This window comes from Cervus canadensis, chromosome 33 (genome assembly GCF_019320065.1).
Source record: "Cervus canadensis isolate Bull #8, Minnesota chromosome 33, ASM1932006v1, whole genome shotgun sequence".
NCBI lineage: Eukaryota > Metazoa > Chordata > Mammalia > Artiodactyla > Cervidae > Cervus > Cervus canadensis.
The window spans coordinates 22,375,965-22,389,222 of record NC_057418.1 but is presented as its reverse complement, the minus strand read 5'-3'; the positions used below and the strand labels follow the sequence as shown (position 1 = coordinate 22,389,222).

General features: G+C 49.7%; 1 protein-coding gene and 1 pseudogene across 1 annotated transcript in view; one reads left to right on the top strand and one right to left on the bottom strand.

The window, feature by feature from the left end:
• LOC122433862 overlaps positions 1-13,258 on the bottom strand; it is a 98,228-nt pseudogene that overhangs the window by 20,651 nt on the left and 64,319 nt on the right.
• The window catches only part of LOC122433870 (UL16-binding protein 1-like), a 154,008-nt gene that overhangs the window by 118,948 nt on the left and 21,802 nt on the right, over positions 1-13,258 (top strand). The gene's annotated exons all lie outside the window — the stretch shown is intronic.

Below are 13,258 nucleotides of genomic sequence, written 5' to 3'. Positions count from 1 at the left end.
TCCAGATGGATTCTACTCTGGTAGAATCAGAAAACAAAAAGATGAGCAAAAGCAATAAATAAATGGGTCTTCATCAAGCTTACATACTTTTGCACAGCTAGGAAACCATAAACAAAACAAAAAAGGCAAACTACTGAATGGGAGAAAATATTTGCAAATGATGTCACCCTTGCAGATAACAAGCACTTAATCTCCAAATATATGAAAAGCTCTTATAACTCAATAATAAAGACAGGGAACCCAATCAAAGAATGGGCAGAAGATCTAAATAGACATTTCTCCAAAGAAGACTTACACATGGCCCAATGACACGTGAGAAGATACTTAATATCAATATTTATTATTTTTAATTAATTAAAATTTTTATTGTGTACTGGAGTATATGGTTGATGAACAGTGTGTGTTAGTTTCAGGTGTACAGCAAAGTGATTCAATTACACACATACATGTGACTAGTTTTTTTACAAATTCTTTTCCCATTTATGCTATTACAGAATATTGAGCAGACTTTCCTATGCCACAGAAATAAGTCTTTGTTGGTTATCTATTTTAAGTATAGTAGTGAGTATGTGTCAATCCTAACCTCTCAGTTTCTCTCTCTCCATCACCTGTCACCTCTGGATATATGCCCAGGAGTGGGATTGCTGTATCATATGGTAGCTCTGAACCTGCCTGCAATGCAGGAGACCTGGGTTTAATCCCTGGGTCAGGAAGATCCCCTGGAGAAGGAAATGGCAACCCACTTCAGTATTCTTGCCTGGAGAACTCCATGGACGGAGTCTGGTGAGCAACAGTCCCTTGGGTGGCAAAAAGTTGGACAGGACTTAGTAACTGAATCACCACCACATGGTAGCCCTGTTTTTAGTTTTGAAAGGAATCTCCATACCTTTCTCCATTGTGTGTGTATCAATTTACATTCCCACCAACAGTGTGGGAGGGTTCCCTTTTCTCCACAGTCTCTCCAGCATTTATTGTTTGTTCAGTTCAGTTCAGTTCAGTTGCTCAGTCATGTCTGAATTTTGTGACCCCATGGACTGGAAGCCAGGCTTCCCTGTCCATCACTAAGTCCCGGAGCATCCTCAAAGTCAGAGACTTTTCAGTATGGCCATTCTGACCAGTGTGAGGTTCCTTGAAGGGGGAAGGAGAACAAATGTCAGAGAATGAGGAGTAAAGCTAACCCGTCTCAGCCCCAGGATCCAGGGAACCTGCTGGGCCACAAGGACAGACTTAGGGGACAGAGCAGGGTTGGTGCGCACAGGCCTCGCTACAGAGGCTTCTGCCCCAAAGCCCCGGCTCTGTTCACCTGGCCTCCCACAGCTCAGGGTCCAGTCGTCCCAGGGCACGTGGGACCTTCCCTGACCAGGGTCAAACCTGTGTCCCCTGCACTGGCAGGCCAATTCCTATCACTGGCCCACTGGAAAGCCCTCGCCACATCTTTATCCATTCATTTGTCGATTGTCATTTAAGTTGCTTTTATGGCGTCTCAATAGCTCAGACTGTAAAGAATCTGCCTGCAATGCGGGAGACCTGGGTTCAATCCCTGTGTTGGGAAGCTCCCCTGGAGGAGGGCATGGCAACCCACTCCAGTATTCCTGCCTGCAGAATCCCATGGACAGAGAAGCCCGGTGGGTCACAGTCCATGGGGTTGCAAAGAGTTGAACACGACTCAGCTCCTAAACACACACACATTCTCCTTCCCCTGAGAGTGTCCAGGCCCTGGTTCCCACCTCTGACCCTGGGCCCACAATTCTCCAGCTGAATGACCTCAGGTTCTGAGTCCTTGCCCCATGTCTCCCCCAGGGTCTGGGTCTGTTCTGAGAAGGCCTTCAAGGCATTAGTTCTCCTCCAAGAGAAGCAAGGGTTTGGGCCTCTTACTGTCGTAATGAAGGAAAGTCTATTTCTCCAATGCCCCCGTGGAGCCTCCACCTCACATCAGGGCTGGAGTGACAATGAAGTTGTAGCCGAGTTAAGTGTCTGTGAGAGAACTCAGGTGCTAGCTGGCATGGGGAGTGCTGACTCAGTCCTCATGTGCCCTGCAAAATTTGTCTGTTGCAACCTTGGCCCTGAATGTGATGGTATCGGAAGATGGGTGTGTGGGAAGTGATTGATATGTTCCGTTCAGTTCAGTTCAGTCTCTCAGTCATGTCCGACTCTTTGTGACCTTGTGGACTGCAGCACGCCAGGCTTCCCTTTCCATCCCCAACTCCTGGAGCTTCGTCAAACTCATGTCCATTGAGTTGGTGATGCTTTTTAATGGTCTCATCCTCTGTAGTCCCCTTCTCCTCCTACCTTCAATCTTTCCCAGCATCAGAGTCTTTTCCAATGAGTCAGTTCTTCACATCAGGTGGTCAAAGTATTGAAACTTCAGCCTCAGTATCATTCCTTCCAAAGTATAATCAGGACTAATTTCTTTTAGGATTGACTGGTTTGACCTCCTTGCAGTCCAAGGGACTCTCAAGACTCTTCTCCAACACCACAGTTCAAAAGCATCAATTCTTTGGCCCTCAGTTTCCCACCTGAGCTTCTGGACAGACCTGGGAACACCGGCGATGAGCGGTAAGAAATGACAGAAGGTGCGGAGAAGGGCAAGGTGGGAGGAAGGAGTTGGGGGACAGTGAGGGGTCTGGGCCTGGAGAGGTGGGAGGGGCATGGTGGAGAGTGTTGGGTCCCCTCCCCAACCGGTTGTGCCCCCCACAGGCGTCCCTCCCCCTGAGTTTAGTAGGCAGGAGGGAATTGAAGGGAATCCTAGTCCTCAGAGGCTCCAAAGCGAAAGTCACTCAGTCGTGTCCAACTATACAGTCCATGGAATTCTCCAGGCCAGAATACTGGACTGGGTAGCCTTTCCCTTCTCCAGGGGATCATCCCAATCGAGGAATCAAATCCAGGTCTCCCACATTGCAGGTGGATTCTTTACCAGCTGAGCCACCAGGGAAGCCCAAGAATACTGGAGTGGGTAGCCTTTCCCTCAATGGCACCCCACTCCAGTACTCTTGCCTGGAAAATCCTATGGATGGAGGAGCCTGGTAGGCTGCGGTCCATGGGGTCACTAAGAGTCGGACACAACTGAGCAACTTCATTTTCACTTTTCCCTTTCACACATTGGAGAAGGAAATGGCAACCCACTCCAGTGTTCTTGCCTGGAGAATCCCAGGGATGGGGGAGCCTGCCGACTATGGTGGGCTGCCGTCTATGGTGGGCTGCCGTCTATGGTGGGCTGCTGTCTAAGGGATCACACGGAGTCGGAAATGGCTGAAGTGACTTAGCAGTAGCAGCAGCAGCCTTTCCCTTCTCCAGGGGATCTTCCTGACCCAGGAGTCGAACCAGGGCCTCCTGCATTAAAGGTGGATTCTTTACCAACTGAGCTATCAGGGAAGCCGCAGGCTGACGAGACGCTGAGGGAGGGAACGCAGTTCAGCCCCTGGGCCTGGGGGAGGCATCAGCTGGTGAAGGCAGGTGACCCCGTTGACACCTGTCACAAGGCAGATATCTTTGTGTGATGTTTCCAAGCTAGAAAAAGACAAAGTAAATTGTCAGGGGGTAACAGCTTCTTCCCTGTCCCTGCCAATGTTTGGTTCCCTTGGGACCTTGGGGTGATGCTGTGCAGGCCAGAGGGTCCAGGCCCAGAGAAGGGAGAAGCTGGAGAGCCGGTCACCACTGAGGCCTCTTCAGCACCAGTCCTGACACACTGCTCACCCCACGCTCTCCATGCACACCTGTCTTCCCACACTTCAGCCCCCAGTTACACACACAAGCCCCCTCCATCACCCACAGCCTTCCTGACTCTCCAGCCTCCCACACAGCCCCCCTTACATGCACGTGCTCCCCACATAGGCTTCACGCTTCTCACTCATATCCTTCCACCCTTGCGCACGTCACCCGTCCTGAAACTGTCCATGCAGGTCTCCTCACACCCGCTTCCCTCTGTGCACACCCCACCCCCACCCCCACACACTTTCTTTCACACACAAGTGCCTGCTTGCCTGCCCCACTGGCTCTCCACTCTCTGCCAAGTCACACCGCGTTCCCCTCCCACAGGGACCCTGGCTTCCTCACACTGTCTGTACACACTGCTTCACACAAATTCCACACAGAAGGCTCCCATCTACTTCCGCTGCCATCCAGAAACTTTCCCCTCATGGCCATTTCCCTTCACTCTCTTCCTCCTCTCTGGGTCCCCCAGGGGATCCCCTCCCGGGCCCTCTGCTTATGCATACTGTCCACTCCCCTTCTGTCCCAGGCTCACCTGTCCACAGTCACACACACACACACACACACACACACCAAGGTTCCCAACATTCTCACACACTAGTTGTGGCTGCTCCCCACACATCAAACACACTCTTCCCAGCATTCCCTCACTCTCTTCACATTCGCCTTCCTATCACAAATTAGCGTCACTGCCCCACACAACCTAAGTGGGAAATGGCAGCCCACTCCAGTATTCCTTTGTGGAGAATCCCATGGACGGAGGAGCCGGGAGGGCCACAGTGCACAGGGTCGCAAAGAGTCAGACATGACTGAGCAGCTAACACAGTCACTCCTCTCTTCTGCCCTCCTCCTCTCACGCACACACTCTCTCTCTGTCTGTCTCTCTCTCACACACACACAGTCACGCTGACCAGTTCTCCCCAAGATACTGGGCCTTCCAGCTGCCCCAAAGCCACACACAGCTCGGGTGGTTCTGGAAAGGGGCTGGATGCCAGGACTCCGCCCCAGGGCTGAGCCAGGAATTTTAGGTCTCTGTCTGGGTCCTACCTGGAAAGGTGCCTTCTCCTTTTTAATGCTCCAGCCCCATATCTAAAACTACTCACCAAACATGCTCCTACTGGCATACAGACCCGAGCCCCCACGAACAGTCACCTTCATGCATTAATCAACCTAAAATGAACATTTGTGTATTGTGCTAAATAGAAATCCTTTATAGTTACAGGATTAGCCACTTCTTCCATTGTCATATATTGCATCAGTGTCATGTATTGCATCGCTGGTATTTCCTACCTCGTCCACTAGGTGTCATGTTGTAGATGTCCCTGGGTCTGTTTCTTGGCTCTTTTCTAAAACTGCTCTCCTGCCTTCCTTCTTGCTCACCAGTTCCCTTTGCGCTGGGAATGCAGCCTAAGCCCCCGCAGGCTTGGCTGGGACAGTGAAGTCGTCATAAAGAATTACCACAAACGCTATGGCTTGAAACAACCAAAATTTATTCTTTCAAGGTTGTAAGGGTTAGAAGTCTGAAATCAAGGTGTCAGTAGGGCCCTCTCTGAAGGCTCTAAGGGAAGCTCCATCTTGTCTCTTCCTGACTACTGGTGGTTGCATGGAGAAGGAAATGCTGACACACCCCAGTATTCTTGCCTGGAGAATGCCATGGACAGAGGAGCCTGGTGGGCTGCAGTCCATGGGGCCGCAAAGAGGCGGACACGACCGAGGTACCGTGCACAGCTCTGTGGTTCCCGGAAACCCTTGGCGTTGCGGAGCTCGTGTCTATTTCTGCCCTTCCATGACACTCTTCCCGTGGGTCTTGTCTTCCTGTATCCATCTCTTCTATCCGTGTCCACATTTCTCTCTCCTGGTAAAGGCACCAGTCACTGGATTAGAGCCCACCCTAATCCACCCTGGCCTCACCTTGGTTGGATTACATCTGCACACACCCTATTTCCAGGTGAGGTCTCCTTCACCTAATGGTAAGGACTTCAACACATTTGAGCCCCTAAAATAAAGTACTTTCAATAAACATTCATGTGATTCTCATTGGGCAAAAAAGGTACAATGTAGAATTGAATTCTCTGCATCACTGAATATAGTCCTGACAGGAGAAAACTTCAAGTTTGTCCAGACATTAATGAAAACTGAAAGGTTAAAATTTTTTCCGATCTAAAAAAAAAAAAATTTTTTTTCCGATCTTTTCTTCTCATCCTGGTATGAATGTATGAGCTCAAACATCCCCTTGTTTTAAGCATTGTTTTAGGTGTTTCTGAGGTCAGGAGTCGTCTCTGTTAGCAAGTTCACTGTAGTCACTCTAAGTGGGAAATATTAATCCAAGAGTTAATTCTCTTCAGTTTTGCTGTGCATGAACTAGTTTAGAGCACCTGATAAGGGTCCATCTAGGTGGTGGATAGTCCTTTAAATAATATCTTTTCCAGCATGCATAATTTCCTGGTTGTGAGTCATGGAACATCTAATCTTCATCCATAAATTACTGAGATTTAGAATCGAGCTCAGAATGTCTTTTTAATAACTCAGTAAGGGGCTTCCCTGGTGGCTCCTTGGTGATGAATCTGCCTGCCAATGCAGGAGACATGAGTTCAGTCCCTGTCCGGGAAGATCCCACATGCTGCAAAACAACTAAGCTCATGGGCCACGAGTACTGAGGCTGTGCTCTGTAGCCTGGGGAAGCATCTACTGAGCCTGTGTGCCCAACTCCTGAAGCCCGCAGCCTGGAGCCTGTGCTCTGCCACCAGAAAAGCCATCACAGGGAGCTGCTCTTGCACCGTAACTAGAGAGCAGTAACTAGAGAAAGCCAACACACAGCAATGAGGACCCAGCACAGCCAGAAATAAATACATCTTAAAAAAATAATTCAGTTAAACTTCACAATAATGGAACACAACAAAAAGGAGTACCTCAGCGTACATATTCTTTTGTGTCCAGCACTTGCCTCTCAAATCCTTTTTATGAGGCTTCTATGGTTTTACTGTGGTAATTTATTCTTTGTTTATTGGGTTATAGTGTTCCACTTATGGCTATATCACAGTTTATCCTTTCTTTTGTCCTGGATACATTTTTACGCATTAACATGTCAGTATGTTAATACATATATTAATCTACATGATAATTTAACTGGTACACTCATACTTTTGTGTACATCTAAGCAGTTAGCACTTGACTATGGTTTCTGCGTATGTATTAGTCTGCTAGGTCTCTAAAGAAAAGCTATTGTTCTATACTCAGAACAGGAAATATGACACCAAAATGTGGGTTTTAGAAAGTCTGCTCCAGGAACCAGGACTCCGACCAAATGTATACTTCCTACTGTATCACAACACAGACTGTAACCACACACCACCGACTGAGTGGTTTCAACAAGACTTCCTGGAAGTGAGGATTTTATCACATGAATTAAGAAGAACACAATCAGCCCATAAAACCATGTGGTAACTTAACTATACATGAAAGTGAGTGTGAACACATAAATTATATCTCATTAAATCACATAATGTTATCCCTAATGCATTACCCTCTTAAGAGAATTTTTAAAATGCCAACCCCCGCCCCCCACCCTGATTCCACCCCACATGAAGGGAAGTCTGATGGAAAGAATAGAACTCGAAGTCTTAACTGATTTTGAGCAAATATTTGACTTTTCGCAAATCCTCAAAATGACCAAGTCAATACATCTTAAGGGCCCATCAACAGTCATGGAAAGTGAAGGAATTCTTAAGCATGAGCTTCTTTAGCTTCTTGTTAAACCCCACTCTGAGCAGAAGGTCGTGTATTAGATCAACAGCCAGATTGTCATCAAGGGTCAGTTTTTGCCACCCAGAGTTGGTTTAACATTGTACCTTCTCATAGTCCAGGGAGAAACATCCAGATGATGGAATAGCTGTTAGAACACTGGGGAAAATGTTAAACTAGATAATGCTATCATCAGAGAACAAAAGGTTTTTTTCATCAAAGGGCTGGGAAAGCCTGAGTAAGATCTCAGGACAACACCCCACCTCACCATGTCTACATCTTGTACCTGGTGCCCTCAAAGGAGAAGACACTTGTCTTCATCCCCATTCCCACTGCACTGTCCTGCTGCCCACACCAGCCTCTTCTACTCCAACAACAGAGTGCTCCCAACCCTACAGGGAAGTGTGGGGGCCCAAGACCAAGAGAGAACATCATCTAGGTAAAGATGGGTCCAGTGGACAGGGGCTTGGTGAGACCCAAGGCTCACCTCTCCCAAGTCCTGACCAGAACAAACCTGCCTAGGAGCCAGAGGCCAGCCAGTTTCTCACCTGCTGTGGTCCCTGATTTCTTCATAAGATTCATGACGATGAACCAACTAGAACTAACTGGGTGATGATCAATAGGATAATGCAAGTGACCAAACGGATGGATGCAGACTGGCTGATATCTGGGGCCATTATTAGTGGTTCTAAAGTGAAAAAGCAAAAGCCTTGTCAAATATAAGAATACACCTTCCTCAGCACCTGCTGTCCTTAGACAGCACACGTTCCCCATATAGTTACTGACTCATGTGAAGCCACTCTGCAGGTCCGGGTGTGGAAAGATGAATGGGCTTGTGCTCTGTCTTCGTGGAGCTAATATCTCTCCTGAGTTGTGTTAGTCGTTCAGTCAATTCCGAACCCTTTGCAAGCTCATGGACTGTAGCCCACCAGGCTCCTCTGTCTATGGGATTCTCCAGACAAGAACACTGGAGTGGGTTGCCATTTCATACTCCAGGGGATCTTCCCAACCCAAGGATAGAACGTGTGTCTCCTGCCTTACAGGCAGATTCTTTACTGTCTGAGTCACTGGGACAGCAAATGTCCATCTTTCAGGTGGACATGTTTATTATGAGGAGTCCTTTTTGTGGAGTACACATTGGGGGTATTTAATTCTGTCTGGGAAGGGATAAGGGCTTCATTAAGTGACATTAGAGTTGGTTAAAGGATCAGTACATCAGTGGGGAGAGAAGGCCTGGAAACATAATGCATATATAGTTCGGGGACCATTGAGCAGTGCCGGGGGTCTGGGTCATTGGTTAATGAGGAAGGGGGCTCCTGTGCTGAGGGAGGTGGGCTGGGAAAGGAGGATGCTGGCAAGTTCTGTGCTATGCCCATCACTGACTCTCCAGACAGGAAGTCCACCAAGAGATCAGTCACTCTCTCCATCCATCATATTTTCAGTTGCACAAACATACGTGCTCATATCCACACATGAAGGCACTAGACCTTTGAAGAGAGCTACCACCTCCCCCACACCCTACTCAGTTACCTATGGGCTCTGGGAGCAGCATGTTCTCCCAGTGTTCCAGGAATTCCCTAAGCCAATAACTGCAGTCTCCCGTTGAGATCTTCCTGAAATACTCTGCCAGTTCCTGGTTATTCTCCCACTCCTCCTTGAGGCCTGTGGCTCCAGGATCGAAGACTGTCCAGGTTATGCTCATGGTGTCAAGGAGGAGAGCTATCCATCCATCGCGGCTGAAGAGCAAGGATGCACCAGAGCATTGCTCAGCTTCACACTGACAGCATAGCCTGACCTGCAGGGAGGGAGGACCACACACAGTGAATCTTTCTGGACTGTCCACACGCCATCCTCCCAGTCAGTTAAGTGTGTCTGCACATCTAGGGGCCATGATCTTCCGACCATGACCTCCCCCTCTTACCCATCAGGTCCACCGGGTCTCTAAGGCTGGATCACATTCAGTCTTTTCACAGGAAGGACCTCCCTGCACGCACTCCGCCCCTACCCCTCTCTTGCTGTCTCCAGCTCCCCACCCCCTCCCATACTTACCCCTCATCTCCTTTTTGTCCAGTTTGATGACAGGCAGGACCATCCTGAGCTCTCTTCCTGCTTCTCCCAGTGTCTGGCTCAGTTCAGTCCACGCTTTGGTGTCGTTTACCTCCTCCCCCAGGAAACCCAAAGGTCTGACCTTGTTCCTGTCACTGTCAAACTGGAGGAAAGGCTTTGTGTCCACGGAGCCCTGGACTTGACACCAGGGCTGGCCCGGTCTGGACTGAGATTTTACAGTGAGGTCAAGGCACAGAGAGTGGGCATCTGTGAGAGAAAACCACAGGTGTGTCTGGGAGATTCCCCTCCAGGGCCTGGTTGCAGAGGGAGGGGTCTCTATCCTAGACCCCCTCCTCTGCTGCATCCTCAGTCCTGTCTCACCTTTAACTGTCTGAGCTTTAGTTAAACACTTTGATGCCACCGTGGATCTTTTCTGTCCATGTACTAGTAGTAGGAAGATTTCTCTGATATATGGTGGCTCAGGCAGTAAAGAATCTGCCCGCAATGCAGGAGACCCAGGTTCAAACCCCTGGAGAAGGAAATGGCAATCCACTCCAGTATTCTTGCCTGGAGAATGGACAGAGGAGCCTGGCAGACTACGGTCCGGTGTAGGGTGTCAAAGAGTCAGACACAGCTAAGTGACTAAACAGGCACACGCCAGCTTGTGAGGTAACAAAAGAGAAGACTGTCTGCTTTCTAGAGACTTAAAATCTATCTGAACAGACAAGACTTTCAACAGAATGGGAACAAAGAAGCCACAGGACACATGCCACATTCTCGATGGGTCCCTAGGCATCAGGAAAGTTTTACTGGAGTAGGAGGTGGGACTGGCCAGGAGAGGGAAAGCGGCTCCAGGAGCACAGGCCCAGCACGCTGCCTTGGGCGGGGTCCCGGAAGGCAGGGTGTCACCTCCTGGGCAGCCAGTCCAGCTAAACCACACCCTCACCATCCTAAGAGCAGGTGGACAGGCGCCCACCAGGGTGGAGCCCCTTCCCTCCCCATTTTCTCTCTTCCTCCACTCCCCCAGCAGAGCCCCAGATCCAGGACACTCACTGCCCAGAGTCTTCCCAGCTTCTGTCAGCAGCAGTATCAGCAAAAGATGACCTGTGGTGTGAGCCAGTGACTTTCCTCCCTGCAGTTTTAGGAGCATGACCAGAAAACGTAGCCTGGGGTGTGTCTATACCTCTGCCTCCTGACCCCGCCCAAAGCCTTCAGTCCTAGACTGAGGAAGCCCTGCTGAAAAACAAGAAAACAACACTCAGGCCCAGGAAGTATTTCTTAAGTTTCAAATGTAATTACTCATTAAAAAAAAAACATAGTCATGACATTACAAAGCCAAATTCACTTTGAACAACTATCCTCCCTCCAAAAAAGCCCTTTTCTGGTGTGAGCAAGAAAAGCCCACGTTTTGTTGGCTCTTCTGCTCACTCCAGGAGCCACTTGCTCCTCAGATCTTTATGTGAACTCACTTCCTCCTCACCCCCCGCCCCACCGCCGCTGCCATCACCTGCTCAGTTATCCCTTCTTTTCTCCTACATCCACTTTCCATCCTAACCTTTCTCTGTAATGATTACGATTCACTCCATGTTAGTCACTCAGTCGTGTCCGACTCTGCGACCCCCTGGACTGTAGAGCCCGCCAGGGTCCTCTGTCCATGGGATTCTCCAGGCAAGAATACTGGAGTGGCTTGTCATTCCCTTCTGTTAATCAAACCAGCAGCGGCCGACCCCCCCAGGTCTGCCATATCGGAGGAGGGTGTGCAAGAGTCCAATCGTCCTGTTGGAGGCGAGCTCCAGAACAGCCGTGAATTTATTACCGTTTGCTCATGGGCAAGTTGCAAAGTCCTCCTAGGGCTCTGGAGGAGGAAGCTCACCGCCAAACGTGGACGGATTTTCCCGAGTCAACTAGCAGCGGCCCCTCCCGCCTTTCCCAGCCCCCTCCCCTGCGCTACGCGTCTCCCGCAGGATGTCAGCCGCGCAGGTGGCTCAACCCCGCGGGCTCCCGGGTGTTGGCTTCGGGGTGGCGGGAGAAGACAGAACATTTGGGGGAGCCGCCCTGGGTTCGTACTCACCGCTCACTCCTCCTCCGCACCCGGCTCCTGCGATCGGCGGGGCGCGCTTCTCGCCTGCAGGGTCCAGCCAAGGTCGCTCTCGCGCAGGTTGAAACTGTACAGTTCGCAACCACAAGAGAAGTTCCGAAACTCTCCTGGGGTTTTCTGTTTCACTCGCTCTTTCGAATCTCGGCCAGACGCCCAGCGGCCCCGGCGGCGTTCGGAGCAGCGTCGCTGGAGCGGGGATCCCCGGGCGGGCGCAGAAGAGGGGCCCCGGCGGAGGTGCCGCGCTTGCGGGACGGCGCCCCCGGGAGGCCCGCCCGGCCGGTGAGTGAGTCTCTGTAAGGAAGTGCCGGGGGTGCCGGCCGAGGAGCCACGGGCGACTTCTCGGTCCTGAGGGGGCCGAGGTTCCCGGCGCTCGGGCCCCGCCACTCTCTTCTCTCTACCATCCTCTCCTGCGGGTCCGAAAGCGAGTCTTCCCTGGCCACCTGACCAGCTGCCACAAGTCAGTCCTTCTTGGATGGCATTCCTTATAAGGGCAGCTAAATAAAGAGATGAGGTAAATAAAACACATGGCAGCAGGCCATTTATTCTCCGACTGTTCCGTTACTCCCACCGCCCTTCCAGGAGGTCTGTGATCAAGTCTGGGACATGTCCGAAGGCGAGGGCATCACCCCGCCTCTCTAGGGACAGCCCCTCTCTGCTCCTCCCCACGGTGGTTCCACGTTCACTTTGAACCTCCAGGGTCCCAGGCACGGGGTCTTCCCCAGCACCCCTAACTTCACACTGCCTCCCACACGGAATGTCTGTTGTGTATTGGTTTGATCTGATTTCAATTCCGCTTGCTTTTGACTTAAATGAAGTCGATCTACTTCTTTATGACTTAAATGAAATGTTCTAGTCCACTTGTTTATAACAAAAACAAGAAAGTTAGTTTTTCATGGTAAAGTTATTTTGAGACTAGAATAGATGTGGCAGAGTGTCATTGAATCCGTTGTGGTTCATAAGCACTTTTTAGATCACCTGCTGGGAGCTAGTCCAGAGAACACACACATTATGGAGTGTGAGTTCTTTACCTATTCTAGATGTCAGTCACTTACCAGATATATATGTGCTTGTTCTCGTGTTCAGTCGCTTGGTTGTGTTTGACTCTTTGCGACCCTATGGTTGTAGACCCTCAGACTCCCCTGTCCATGAGATTTGCCAGGCAAGAATACTGGAGTGAGTTGCTATGTCCTCCTCCAGGGAATCTTCCTGATCCAGGATTGAACTTGTGTCTCCTGCGTTGGCAGGCTGATTCTTTACCAATGAGCCACCTGGGAAGCCCTACCAGACAAATGACTTGTAAATATCTTCTCTCATTGAAGATAGTCTTTTCACTTTTCATGGTATCCTTTAAAATGCAATTTTTTTTAATTTTGAAAGTCTTTTTTTTTTCCTGTTGTCATTTGTGTCTATATTGTATTTTAGAAGATTTCTGCCAAATGCAAAGGCAAAGATTCACTCATCTTTTCTTCTAAGACTTTCATAGTTTTAGCTCTTCAATGTGTGTCTATGATCCATTTTGAGTTAATTTTGTATATGGTGTAAGGGGGAGGGTCAACCTCATTCTTTTGCATGTGACTCTCCAGTTGCCCCAGCACCTTTGGCTGAAAACACTCTTCTTTGCCCAGGACTTGACTTGGTAGCCCCTTGAAAATCAATTGACCCTTG